The following is a 14,735-nucleotide window of genomic DNA, read 5'->3' on the forward strand; positions in this document are numbered from 1 at the left end:
CACTCAGAATGATGGGACTTTAAGAAGTAGGGGTTTGGGGGTGGGGAGAGTCCCTGGGAAGACTCAGTGGGAGGAAGTGATAATTAATTTGAACCTTAAAGAATGGGTGCATTTTCTAAGAGCAGACATTTGGATAGCAAGACTAAGGGGTTTAGAAGGGTATTCTTAGCAGCCAAAGGAAAGAGCAAGGTCAAAGGGGAAAATGCAGAGAGTGGTCTGCTTTCACTGGAGCCTGAACCTGCAGGCAGGTGAGAGCCACCTGGGGCTTCTCTCAGCTGAATCTTTTTGTGTCTTTGGTGCTCTACCCGCCCTCACTTCCACCCTCATTGAGGTGAACCTTCAAGCCCCTACTGATTTCTGTGATGTCAGTGAGCTGAAGGTTATGGCCATGCATAGCTCTAAAGTGTTATCATTCCAAGAAGTATCTTTATGTTAATTGGTAAGAGCTTAAAACAAAAAGCTTTAGAGCTAAAATAGCTAAAAGGAGAAAAGTCATATGATTATGTTAACATATTATTTATCAAATGTGAAATATATTGTCAAATTTCAGAAGTCTTGATTAAAGCCAAAGAGAAGCTTTTTAAACAAGATAATAGAACAGCATGGAAAACATAATAGTAACAGGCTAAAGTGATTCCCCCTGGTGGCTCAGAGTCTGCCTGCAGTGCGACCGAGACCTGAGAAGATCCCCTGGAGAAGGAATTGGCAATCCACTCCAGTATTCTTGCTTGGAAAATCCCATGGATGGAGGAGCCTGCCAGGCTACAGTCCATGGGGTGGCAAAGAGTTGGACACGACTGAACGACACTAGACCATTCAGGAATGACGTAAATCAAATCCCTTATGACTACACAGTGGAAGTGAGAAATAGATTTAAGGGACTAGATCTGATAGATTGCCTGATGAACTATGGATGGAGGTTCATGACATTGTACAGGACACAGTGATCAAGACCATCCCCATGGAAAAGAAATGCAAAAAAGCAAAATGGCTGTTTTAGGAGGCCTTACAAATAGCTGTGAAAAGAAGAGAAGCGAAAAGCCAAGGAGAAAAGGAAAGATATAAGCATCTGAATGCAGAGTTCCAAAGAATAGCAAGAGGAGATAAGAAAGCCTTCCTCAGCAATCAATGCAAAGAAATAGAGGAAAACAACAGAATGGGAAAGACCAGAGACCTCTTCAAGAAAATTAGAGATACCAAGGGAACATTTCATGCAAAGATGGGCTCGATAAAGGACAGAAATGGTATGGACCTAACAGAAGCAGAAGATATTAAGAAGAGGTGGCAAGAATACACAGAAGAACTATACAAAAACGATCTTCATGACCCAGATAATCACGATGGTGTGATCACTCACCTAGAGCCAGACATCCTGGAATGTGAAGTCAAGTGGGCCTTAGAAAGCATCACTACAAACAAAGCTAGTGGAGGTGATGGAATTCCAGTTGAGCTATTCCAAATCCTAAAAGATGATGCTGTGAAAGTGCTGCACTCAATATGCCAGCAAATTTGGAAAACTCAGCAGTGGCCACAGGACTGGAAAAGGTCAGTTTTCATTCCAATCTTAAAGAAAGGCAATGCCAAAGAATGCTCAAACTACCGCACAATTGCACTCATCTCACATGCTAGTAAAGTAATGCTCAAAATTCTCCAAGCCAGGCTTCAGCAGTACATGAACTGTGAACTTTCAGATGCTCAAGCTGGTTTTAGAAAAGGCAGAGGAACCAGAGATCAAATTGCCAACATCCGCTGGATCATCGAAAAAGAAAGAGAGTTCCAGAAAAACATCTATTTCTGCTTTATTGACTATGCCAAAGCCTTTGACTGTGTGGATCACAACAAACTGTGGAAAATTCTGAAAGAGATGGCAGTAGCAGACCACCTGACCTGCCTCTTGAGAAACCTATATGCAGGTCAGGAAGCAAGAGTTAGAACTGGACATGGAACAACAGACTGATTCCAAATAGGAAAAGGAGTACATCAAGGCTGTATATTGTCACCCTGCTTATTTAACTTCTATGCAGAGTACATCATGAGAAACGCTGGGCTGGAAGAAGCACAAGCTGGAATCAAGCTTGCCAGGAGAAATATCAATAACCTCAGATATGCAGATGACACCACCCTTATGGCAGAAAGTGAAGAGGAATTAAAGAGCCTCTTTGATGAGGGTGAAAGAGAAGAGTGAAAAATTTGGCTTAAAGCTCAACATTCAGAAAACGAAGATCATGGCATCTGGTCCCATCACTTCATGGGAAATAGATGGGGAAACAGTAGAAACAGCATCCGACTTTATTTTTTGGGGCTCCAAAATCACTGCAGATGGTGACTGCAGCCATGAAATTAAAAGACGCTTACTCCTTGGCAGGAAAGTTATGACCAACCTAGATAGCATATTCAAAAGCAGAGACATCACTTTGCCAACAAAGGTCCATCTAGTCAAGGCTATGGTTTTTCCTGTGGTCATGTATGGATGTGAGAGTTGGACTGTGAAGAAGGCTGAGCGCTGAAGAATTGATGCTTTTGAACTGTGGTGTTGGAGAAGACTCTTGAGAGTCCCTTAGACTGCAAGGAGATCCAACCAGTCCATTCTGAAGGAGATCAGCCCTAGGATTTCTTTGGAAGGAATGATGCTAAAGCTGAAACTCCAGTATTTTGGCCACCTCATGCAAAGAGTTGACTCATTGGAAAAGACTCTGATGCTGGAAGGGATTGGGGGCAGGAGGAAAAGTGGACGACAGAGGATGAGATGGCTGGATGGCATCACCGAGTCAATGCACATGAGTTTGGGTGAACTCCGGAAGTTGGTGATGGACAAGGAGGCCTGGTGTGCTGCGATTCATGGGGTCTCAAAGAGTCGGACATGACTGAATGACTGAACTGAACTGAGAGACTTCACTTTAGGAAAGAGATTATTATCACTACTCTTAAGTCAGATTAGATCAGTCTAGCTAATTTGGTAAGATTAAAAAATGGAACAAATGTTAGAAAGCAAAGGATAATTATTTACAAATCACATAATATGGATAGAGAAAGGTGATTAGACACAGGTTAAACAATTAAAAATCAATATAAAAATATATATTTGGGGATCCTTGTATATAATAAAGATGACACTCATATTAAGGGGAAATGGATGCATTTACTAATAACTGTTGTTGGGACAATTGGCTGCCTTTTGGGAGGAAAGAAAACTAAGTCCTATCTCATCTAAAAATAAACTGCAGATCAAAGAGCTAAACATTAAAAAAATATAATTACAGGGACTTCCCTGGTAATCCGGTGGTTAAGACTCTGCATTTCCACTACAGGGGCAATGAGTCTGATCCCTGGTCACGCAGTGTATTTGTCACGCAATAAAGAGACAAAGGGTGAAAGCGAAAGTCATTCAGTCGTGTCCGTCTCTTTGTGACCCCATGGACTGTAGCCCCCCAGGCTCCTCTGTCCATGGAATTCTCCAGGCAAGAATACTGGAGTGGGTTGCTATTTCCTTCAGGGGATCTTCCCTGACCCAGGGATCGAACCCAGGTCTCTCGTGTTGCAGGAAGACTCTTTACTGACTGAGCCACCAGGAAAATCACCCTGGTAAGCAATCACAGGAGCATGGGTTTGATCCCTGGTCACACAGTGTATTTGTCACACAATAAAGAGACAAAGGGTAAATGTCTATAATATACAAAGAGCTTCTGCAAGTCTATAAAACCCCCAACAACCTGGGAAAAATGAAAAAAGAATGGGAATAGATATTTGATAGAAGAAATTCAGATGGCCACTAAACATATGAAAAAAACTTCAACTTCATTAACAGTAAAAGCACACAAAATAATATTTAGATACCACCATCATTAATTTTTTTTTGCCTCTCACATTGGTAATATTTGATGTTGGTGAAGGTATTGGTTGAACTGTAAATTATTCCATTTTTAGAGAGAAATTTAGCAATGTTCGTAAAAACATAAAAAGTGTGAACTCTGAGCAGTGTCACTTCTAGGATCCTATCCAACAAAAATCCAACAGTATTTCAGCATTATGTACAACATCAAAACTTTGGAAGCAAAAAAATGATTATCAATAGGGACACGAGACAGTCAATGGAATCTTATATAACCATTATGAGGAGTGGAGTAACTTCTATGAGTTCACTCTGGAATATGTTTATGACATGTTCAGTTGTTTGACATTGTAAAATAATATGTATCTTTGATCTCATTTCTGTAAAAATTAGAATGTTTGCACATGTGCATATACATGTTTGCACATAAATTTACATCTGCACAGACATTAAAATGTCTTCAGCAAAGGTGGGGACTGAAATGTCAACAGTGGTTTCCTCTGTCTGAAGTGTGGGATTCTTTCCTTCCTTCTTTTGCTCATTCATTCATTCAGCAAATCTGTTTAATGCCTACTACATGCTAAGCACTGTTTTGGCGCTGTGGACACAATAAATAAAATGGACGGAATCCCTCTCCTCATGTAGCTTATGGATTCTAAGGTAGGAAGACAGATAAGAAATAAAAATTATAGCATTTCAGATGGTGATATGTGCTTTGAAGATAAAGCAGAGAAGGAAGATGGAAAGACAGTTTGAAATTTTATTTTTTTTAAGGTTATTACTTTATTTATTGGCCCCACAGCATGCAGGATCTTACTTCCTTGAGCAGGGATTGAACTCACACCCCCCACAGTGGAAGCATGGAGTCTTAACTACTGGATCACCAGGGAAGTCTCCAGTTTGTCATGTTATTTATTTCTTTAAAAAATATTTATTTATTTGGTGGCACCATCTTAGTTGCAGCAGGAAGGATCTTTGGTAGGGGTATATGGGATCTAGTTCCCTGACCAGGGATTGAACCCAAGCCCCCTGCACTGGGAGGATGGAATCTTAGCCACTAGGCCACCAGGAAAGTCCCCCCCAATAAGGTGGATCAAGTGTAGAGGAAACTTTTCACATCTCTACATACTTTTTGAAAAGAGAAAGGTAGGATTGAATGTTTTTCTTATTATAAAGATGGTTTTCTGTATATTACAGTAAACAGGATGAAAAGAAAAGAAAAAGTTCTAACAGTGGAGTTTCTGACTTGGGAGTGTGGCATAACACTTGAGAATAATTTTTTTTTTCCTCCCCCATCTATTTAAAAAAATCACTCCTAAATGTTTATTCCTGACTGCAAAGGATAATTTACAATGTGTGAAATTCTGTTTCGCTTCCTCACTCATTGGATATATTATAGTAAGTCCCCTACATGTGAACCTCCAAGTTGTGAACTTACAAAGATGAGAATGTGAAGACCTGATGGAATTGGAGGCCAGGAGAAAGGACAGGAGGAGAGACAAGAGGAAGAAGAAGAACCAAAGAGATTCATGACACAGGGAATGGTAAGAGAATTTTGTTTATTTGAGGAGGCACTTGTTTTTTGAGGCATCAGATCTAAACGTAGAATGGTACACAGAGTTTATTGCAGTCATTCAGAATGCAATCTGGTGCCACCATGTTATCTGTGACGAGAAAAAAAAGAGCTACTACCCAGATGCTTGCTGCTCAGAAGAAAAGCTACAACAAACCTAGACAGTGTATTAAAAAGCAGAGACATTACTTTGCCGACAAAGGACTGTATGGTCACAGCTATGGTTTTTCCAGTAGTCATGTACAGATGTGAGAGTTGGACCATAAAGAAGGCTGAGCACCAAAGAACTGATGCTTTCGAACTGTGGTGTTGGAAAAGACTCTCAAGAGTCCCTTGGACAGCAGGGAGATCAAACCAGTCAATCCTAAAGGAAATCAACCCTGAATATTCACTGGAAGGACTGATGCTGAAGCTGAAGCTCCAGTACTCTGGCCACCTGATGTGAAGAGCCAACTCATTAGAAAAGGCCCTGATGCTGGGAAAGATTGAAGGCGGGAGGAGAGGGGGACGACAGAGGATGAGATGGTTGGATGGCATCACCAACTCAATGGACATGAGTTTGAGTGAACAGTGGGAGATGGTGAAGGACAGGGAAGCCTGGTGTGCTGCAGTCCGTGGGGTCACAAAAAGTGGGACACGACTGAATGACTGAAAAACCACTACCTAGACATTACTGGATTGTTTTTTCAAGAGAGTAGATAGAATTGAATTCAACAAAGAACCAGAACTGGTGCCATCAATGTCAGGTGTGAATCAAATTGCAGCTTGCCCTCTGTCTCCTACTGCTGACGATCCTTTAGCTCTACCATCTCCCACCTCTTCTCTCTCCTCCAGTCAGTAACTCTTCTTGCTAGTTCACTCAATGCCAGCTCCTCTATGCCAGCTGTTGTGTTTTACTACTGTACTTTTTCAAGGTGCTATGACACTAAAAATGTTTTATTTTTTGTTTGTCTTTTTATGTGCATATTATTTGTGTGAAAAGTATTATGAACCCATTACAATACTGTATTACAGTACTATATAGCTGATTGTGTTAGTTAGGTACCTAGGCTAATTTTGTTGGACTTCAGAACAAATTGGACTTACTAATGGGCTCTCAGAACTCATTCATATGTAGGGGACTTACTGTACTGGCATAGCAATTGATGTGTCATTTTTGTTATTTTCCCCCAAAGACTTGTTTTGTTAATTGTGTTTGCCTAAGGGCATTTAGAAATTAGTTTGCATTTCTGAGTACAAATCTACAGGGAAACCTGATAGAATGCAAATTGCTTATCTGTGTGGGGTAACCTCATTAATTCTATAGTAACCCTTATTTTATTAGCCTTCCCCATGAGAGAGCAAGTGACACAAGCTAAGGAATAAAAGTTAAGAATTTTGATGGCAATTAATATCAGCTAGATTAATTGTGAGTTCTTGGATGGAGGGACCAAATCTATGAATGATTTATTGAACCCCAGTTTTGTGCAAGGACCGTGGTGGATGAACTGGTGAGTTCTCAGAGTCTCTTCCCAGTCCGTCCCTTGGCCTCTCTATGAGACTTATTTTTTGGACTGTGCTGGGTCTTCACTGCAGTGCTCAGGCCTTCTCTAATTTCAGTGAGCAGAGGCTATTCTCTAGTTGTGTATAGGGGCTTCTCATTGTGGCAACTTCTCTTGTTGCAGAGCGCTGGGCTCTAGAGTGGGCTTCAGTGGTTGTGAGACTTTTAAGGAGTGTGGAAAAGAAGAGGGAGTCATGATCTGTCATCTACAGTCAGAAAAATAAGGAGCATAGGCAGCACTGCCACAGGAAAGACTTGAAGTTAAACATGAGGAATACATTCTGGATATCTGCTTTGGTATCCACAGGAACACTGGTCTGAGTTCCTCCTTCTGGGATCAGGCCCTGAGTGGTGCTGGGACTAGATTCTGGGCTTAACAGGAGCCAGATGCATCTCCCCTAGGAAGGCTGTGAGGATTTGCTCCAGGTGATCCATCTTTCTCACCAAACAAGTAACTTCACTTTTTTCGCTCCCTGGTTTTCGCATTTGTCTTGCAGATCATTGAACCCAGGGTAGCCAAGGCAAAGCTGAAAGAAGATATAAGGAGCCATAGGAACCGCAGACATTCTTTATTCACAGTGGCAAGGCAGACATGCTTTGCTCTCTAATGGCTGATTCAGCAGCAAGAACTCAACTCACCCGCAAGAGCTTTTCAGGTGGTGCTTATATAGGACAGCCAAGCAAGCACACCACAATGTGCTTGGTGGGCGCTCACATTGCCACACATGACTTCAGCTGTAGGACATGAGTGGAGTAGGATGAGAGAAGCTGACCACCGCTACCCGGCCAATTGTTCTTTCCCTACACCACTGATGTAGTGGCCAGAGCTGGGATTGTCTTAAACTTCCTCAGGAGGTTAAGGACATGTAAGAGAAAGGAAGATTTGCCCTTGTGAAAACAAAACTAAAGCCTTTGAAATTATATTAGTGGTAACCCTTCTGCTAGGCAGCATGTGTGGAGGGGCTACACATTGTTACTTCTTCTTAAACAGGCTATTTTAAATAGTTAAGACATATTATTATCCTCTTCTTGCAGACATGCAAACTGAGCCCTGAGCTCCAGTAAAACGATTGGTAGTGGTCTCTTAATTCATAAGTAGCACGAGAGAGTCTTTTGTTTATTAAAGCCTGTAGGTTGATTATTGAGGATCAGAGTATTATTCACCTGATGTTAATTATACTACTAAAAATTATGACAAAAAATTACCTTAGTTAATACATGTTACTGTCGATACTGTGAATGATCCTTTCCTGCTCAGGAAGAAATTCCCCTCATGTCTAAACTCAGAATCCTCTTTTAAACTCACGCGGAACCCCGTCTAGTATATTGGACTACATCTCCCATCGTACAACGGGAAACGTTCAGAACGCCGCCGTGATTCGACGGGACCTTTAACCAATCTGATGCCAGGCTCTCATTCAGCGACCTATTGACTCCAGGTAGAGGCGGTACCCTCAGTTGCTAGGCTGGTACCCTTTCCGGAAGTGGTTGTTGGCCGCTGCAGGGCAACACCCCGGCGTCCCTGGAAGCGGGAGCCGGGGTGGTGCTGGGGAAGCCGCGTAGAGCCGGGAGCTAGCGCCCTGGGCCTCCCGGGGTGGGGGACAGGTGAGGATGCCCTCGAGGGACAGGTTGGGTGGCGGGGAACGGAGGGAAGCGGGAGAATCGAGGCACATTCATGTGCCACCCAGCGGGATGTGCACGAGTGTGGGCGGGAACTGAAGGAAAAGTGAGGATGGAGCGGGCCTGATCAGTGCGGCTGTATCCAAAATCTGAGTGGCGGAAGGGCCTGGGCTGGAGTCCTGGCGGGGCAGTGAAAGCGGGCCCTGGGCCACGAGTGTCAGCTGGCGGGGGCTCTAGCTTGTTTGTCCTGGTCACAGTTAAGTGTGTAAGGCCGGCCTTCTAAACCCTGCTTGAATACTTCTCTCTTGGGGAAGCTTCCCCCATGTCCGAATCCGGGCAGGCCCAAACTTCTGCAGTCTTTTGGTCAGCTGGGGAAGATAGTAAGTTTTTTGCTTTTTTCTTTCCTTGCATTAATTTAAAAATCCACCTTCTCACTCTGGAACTGCCCTCCTCACTTGCCTTCTACGACTCCTTTCTCTCTGGTTTCCAAGCCCCAGCCCTCCCCCGCCCCCATCAGCTTTCGCGAGCCCCTCCTTTCTACCCACTACACTCCGTCTTAGGGCTATTTCACCCAGAGTTTCAGTTACCGTCTATTTAACGGTTACTCCCCAATTGGCTCCCATCAGACCTCTTTTCTTGAGGTCCACTTGCTTACTGATCATCCCTAGCTGAATGCTGACCCAGCCTTCCTGGTCCCTCAGATCTGTTCCTCCTTTGTAGCTCCTGTCACAGTGAAGGACTTCACCCCTTCACTCACTCAGCCACATCTGCACTTGTAATTCATTCATCTAGAATATGCTGCAGACATTTGTTGGACATTTCCTATATCTAGGCAGTATGCTAGGTGGGGCTATTGGGCAAGGCATAGCAGTGAACAGATGATCACAATGTACTGGCCTAAGTGCTGATTGTCCTCTTGTTTCTCCCTCACTTACTGCAGACATCAGATACTATTATTCTGCCTCCTACAACACCTAGAATCTGGCCCTTTTCATTCTCACAGCTACTGACTTCGTTTATCATTTCTTGCCTGTGTTTTCAGGATAACTTTCTAAGTGCTCTCTCTGCTTCTGTTCTTGCCCTTCTCCAGTTAGTTTTACACAGCTGTCAGAATCATCTCTAAACTACAGATCTGATCAGGCCTGTTTCCTTTGTGAAATCCTGTGATGGCTCCTTGTTATGTCAAGATGCAGCCACAATCCTCCCAAGCCATTTATCTTGTGTCCCTTGCCTTCCATTGTACGTCTTTCTCCTGCCATTGTCCCTTGTGCTCTGGTCACCCTGCTTGAACTATTATAAAGAAAGTTCACCACCGAAAAGAAAACATTTCCTGGAGAAGGCCCTGAGGAAAGCCTGGAAGACAGTAGAGTTGATTATGCAGTGATGATAAGCACAGAGGCTTCCCTAGTGCCTCAGTGGTAAAGAATCTGTCTGCTGATGTAGGAGACGTGGGTTTGATCCCTGGGTCCGGAAGATTCCCCGGACAAGGAAATGGCAACCCACTCCAGTTTTCTTGCCTGGGAAACACCATGGAGAGGGGAACCTGACGGGCTACAGTCTATGCGGTCACAAAACAGTCCGACACGACTTAGTGACTAAACAAAAACAACAAATGAGCACAGATTGGGGAACATCTTTGGCTTTGAATCCCAGCCCTGCCACTTACCAACTGGGCAAGTTGCCTCAGTTCCTTCATCTGTAAAATGGGGGTAATAACTAGGTCTAAAAGGGTGTTTTTTAAGAGCTCAAGGCTTTGGAGTCAGATAGACATGGATGCATGCATGTTCTGCTGTGCCACTTACTAGGTGTGAAACCTTGAGCAGGTTAGAGTTTTTTTAAATTTGCTTATCCTCAGATTACTTTTTTGTAAAATAAAAGATTATAAAAATCTCTATTTAGCAGAGAGGATGTGGTGAGATGATGTATATACAGCACTAGTACAGTTCTTGGAACATAGAAAGTATTCAGTGAATATAAGCTTTTGTTGTCTTCATTAATTCTCTGCACCTGCCATATACTCTCTCCTGCCTCTTTGCCTTTGTACAAGCTGTGTCTTTTGTCTCCAGATAACCTTACTCCCTCATCCTGATGAGCTCCTGCTTAACTTTCAAAAGCCGTCTCGATGGTCCTCTGCAGTGTTTTTCCTGGTCTCCCAAAGTAGGATAGGTTGCCCTTGCCTTTGTGTCCTGTTGCCTTTTCTGTCACTTCCCTTAATGCACTTAACACACTGCATAATCGTGTGTTTACATATTTGGCTTCGCAGCTAGCTTGAGCTGAAGTGTTACCAGCTTTGTAGCCCTGACAGCACAGTGCCTGACCAATCAATCGATAAGTGGTTATTGGATGTCTGAATGGCCTTAATTTATATTCCCCAGTGCTAGATCTATCCTCTGGAGCAATGTAGACTATGCCCTTTAAATAAGTGAATGGTGAGATGGTTGGATGGCATCACCGACTCAATGGACGTAAGTTTGAGGAAACTCCAGGAGGTGGGGAAGGACAGGGCAGCCTGGCGTGCTGCAGTTCATAGGGTTGCAAAGAGTTGGACACGACTTACTGAACAACAATAATAACTAACGTTTATTGAGATTTTACTATGTTTTGAGTATTTTACATTAATCCTCATAACCCTTCTGGATAGGCATTATTATTATCCCCGTTTTACAGGTGAGGAAACGGAGGCAACTTGCCCAGGTGGTAAGTGATAGAGCTGGGATTCAAAGCCAAGAATATTCCCAAGCCTGTGCTCATACCACTGCCTAATCAACTCTAATGGCTTCAGCGTTCTCCCCAATGCCTTCTCCAATAACTCTTCTCTTTTCTGATAGTGAACTTTCCTTATAATTGTTCAAGCAGAGTGGAAGAAATGATACTCAGGGAACCCGAAGTATGCATATGTGTTTGTATGCTTGGTGAGTATGCAGGTATGCAGAACTTTTTGGCTTTGCCTGTTAAATTAGACCACATGCATGGGAAGGTAACCATGATGTGGGGAGACTGGGAACCGATGGCATGTGCTGAAGGGAAGGGAGCTGGGAAAACTTGACTTGGAGTAGAGACGCCTTGGGTTCTCTCTGTGGGTCCAGAGGGTGGAACAGGACAAATCGGAGGAAGTTTCTTAGAAACAGATTTTGGCTTAACGTGAGAAAGACCGTTTACTAGTTAAGAATGATCCAACTGTGGAATTGTCAGTAATATCAGTAATACTGCTAAATTTATTTAACATATTTTGTGTATCAGGGACTGTGTTTGGTACAAGTATTGTTTCACCTTCAGCCTTTTGAAGTAGATTATCATGGCTGTTTGAGTTACACACATGAGGTTGTTGAGGCTTAGAGAAGGGGAAGTACCTGGCCTAAGGTCAAACAGCTGGTAAGCAAGGGAGATGGGATTTAATTTGCCTATTTCTGGCCCCCAAACTGGTGCTTCGACCATTAATGCTGGCTGACGCAAAGCACAGAGGAAAAATTTGGCATGGGAAGGGCAGTTGGACCAAAGCTTGTGTGGTTTTCTTCTGGCTTTTGAGCTTCCTCCATTGTCTGTCAGTGGTTTAGAGCAGTGATCGGGCTTCTACCTTTACATAGCTTATTTTAGGCTTGGTTGCAAAATGCAGAAGGAGGCAGAGGCATGGCCTCAGAAGTCTTTGGTTTAACAGGAGAGGTAGAACTCATTCCCATGAAAAAGGTCATGTGGAAAATAATATGCCTGTGAACACAAGAAAACCTGTGTGCTCTGTGCTGAAGTGGTTGTAAGTTGATGGGAGAGGCTGAGGTTAGTCAGGGAGGGCTTCCTGGAGGAGGTATATGAGCCATTCCTTTTTTTTTTTTTTTTTTGCTAGATTCTGGGATTGGCAGGAGATGGATGAGGACAGTTGGGTGAGCCTCCCCCAAAGCTCTGTGGCTCACGGTGAGTGCCAGGCTTGGTGGCACGCCCTTGTCATCAGGTTTCATCTGCTCTGTTGTTAAGTGCTGCATGGAGCGCGGTGTTGATGGTCCTGAAGCCTCGTCGAGGGCGCCAAGGTTGACAGCACTGTCCCTCAGGGTCTCGGGCCTGGTGGGAAATGTTAGGACACGTGTCGTGTGTTTGCCGAAGCTGACCTCAGGGCTGCTTTCTTAGACCTCTCATCTTACCCCCTCTCGCCCAGGTTACGATCAGCTCTCATCTAGATTGGCTCATGGTTTCCTCCCTAATCTCTCTACAGCTACTCTGATTTTCTTCTTTCCAACCTGGCCTCCGTTCCTGTCTGTTTCCATTGGCTCCTGGAGTAACCTCTTTCAAAATGTGTATCTGGAAAAACCTTTCCTCACTTCCAGCTCTCTGGACCTTCCAGGCCAAGTTCCTGGGGTGGTCTGGCTGCCACCCACCTGCCCAGCATCGTCTCCGACCACCCTTCTCCTCGCTTAGTGTTCTTTCCTGTGGGAGGGCCTTTGCACCTGCTGCTGCTTTTGTTAGAACACCTTTTCCTCCTCTCTCTGTCGGGTGACTACCTATTCATTCTTCACTTCTCAGCAGGGGCTTCATCTAAATCAGGCACATTTCCTTCAGAGCTCTTCCCCAGTTAAAATTACACACTTTCCTATGACTGGTTTGTCTCCTTGTCTCACTAGACCAGTTCCAGGGGAGTAGCAGCTGAATCTGTTTTTAATTGCCTCTCCAGTGCCCAGCAATAAGTAAATATTGGATTGGCCAAAAAGTTCATTTGGGTTTTTCTGTAGGATATTAAGGGAAAATCCAAACACACATTTTGGGCCAACCCAGTATTTCTTGAATGAATAAATGATCTCCAGCTGCTGTTGAATGAATATGGTTTCTCTTCCACTACCTTCCTCAATCCCGCAATTCCTGTTCTTTTTGCCCTGTCCTTGCCTACCTCTTTCCTGAAGCCAGGAAATAGAACACCCACATTTTAATTTTTTTTTTCCGGCAGAAGATTTGTTTGACATTTGAGTGATTCAGGAATGTAGATTTTCCACATTCTTCCCGAACTTTATAAATAGTTAAACACAGACAGTTTTGTAAGTAGCTAATGAGGCATTTTGCCAGGAAGACAAGAGATTTTACCTGCCCCCTCTTTCTGGAGATGGCACGTGTCTAGGGATAGGGAAGTCTGTTAAAGGCAGAACTTCTCAGATTCCCTGAGTTAGTTGCTGCAGCGCCTTGTATAGATCACTGCCTGTTGAATTGAATAAGGCACGGCCTGACGTTCAGGCCACTGTGATCCTCCACCCCCAGAGATCCTTTCCCCTTTTCTTTCCTTCTCCTCCCTGACTCAGAGGATTAAAGATTCTGAGATCTCTTTAAGCCCCCAGCCTGTGGACCACGTTCTACTGCCCTGGTTCTTGGTACTTTCCTGCTTTGCTTTTTCCACGTCGGGGCCCTACTTATGGCAGACTGTGCACGCGGGGGCATTACAAGCATTACATCCACAGGTGTTACGTGTTCTTAGGGGAGAGAGAGAGCGTCTCACTTGGGCTTAAGTACTGCGGGGAAGAATGCTGCTTTCTTTAGCCTTTCTTCCTGAGGCACTAAGTTACTGCTTAGAGGTGTCGTGGTGGGAATGAGGGGTGGCAGAAGGCTGGCTCCGTTGGGTCCAGTGATGGACAAAGGGAAATATCTTTTTTAAAAGGCATTTTAATTTATTTTTGGCTGTGCTGAGTCTTCGTTGCTGCACCTGGGCTTTCTCTAGTTGTGATGAACAGGGGCTACTCTGCAGTTACAGTGCATGGGGCTTCTCTTTGCGGTGGCTTCTGTTGTGAGGCATGGGCTCTAGGGCACGTGGTCTTCAGTGGTTGTGGCACTTGGGCTTAGCTGCCCCGCGGCATGTGGGATCTTGCCAGACCAGGGGGTCGAACCTGTGTCCCCGGCATTGGGAGGTGGATTCTTCTCCACTGTACCACCAGGGAAGTCTGGGAACCATCTTTTGTGAGTCCTAAGGCAAGACACCTTCCTTGTCCATCTCTCACCTGCCAGGGTGCAGCGAGGGCCATGGAATGGTCCTTCAGAGATCCTTTGCGTTTATCAGGGCCCCCCCTCCAGGGATCTTGGAGCAGATTCAGAGTCACCGACCTGGCTGTTTCCTGAGCATTCTTTACGAGCTGTATCCCAGCCTCCTTTCTGTTGACCAGGTCTTTCTGCTCACTCCCCTGCTGTGAGGGCCGTGTCATGCTCTGCCC

The 14,735-nt window shown here is 44.3% G+C and overlaps 1 protein-coding gene across 4 annotated transcripts in view; it reads left to right on the forward strand.

Moving 5' to 3' along the window:
- The first annotated feature begins 8,422 nt into the window (after nucleotides 1-8,422).
- Nucleotides 8,423-14,735, forward strand: part of CEP164 (centrosomal protein 164) — a 72,165-nt gene continuing 65,852 nt past the window's right edge. For 3 of the 4 annotated variants that reach the window (XM_010812402.3, XM_024975763.2, XM_024975764.2), the window contains exon 1: nucleotides 8,423-8,547. The gene's annotated coding sequence lies outside the window, so the exon portion shown is untranslated. Of the gene's footprint in view, nucleotides 8,548-12,400; nucleotides 12,469-14,735 lie in introns of all 4 variants that reach the window. The other variant, XM_015474629.3, reaches the window with a different exon arrangement.

Source organism: Bos taurus, chromosome 15 (genome assembly GCF_002263795.3).
Source record: "Bos taurus isolate L1 Dominette 01449 registration number 42190680 breed Hereford chromosome 15, ARS-UCD2.0, whole genome shotgun sequence".
NCBI classification, from domain to species: Eukaryota; Metazoa; Chordata; class Mammalia; order Artiodactyla; family Bovidae; genus Bos; species Bos taurus.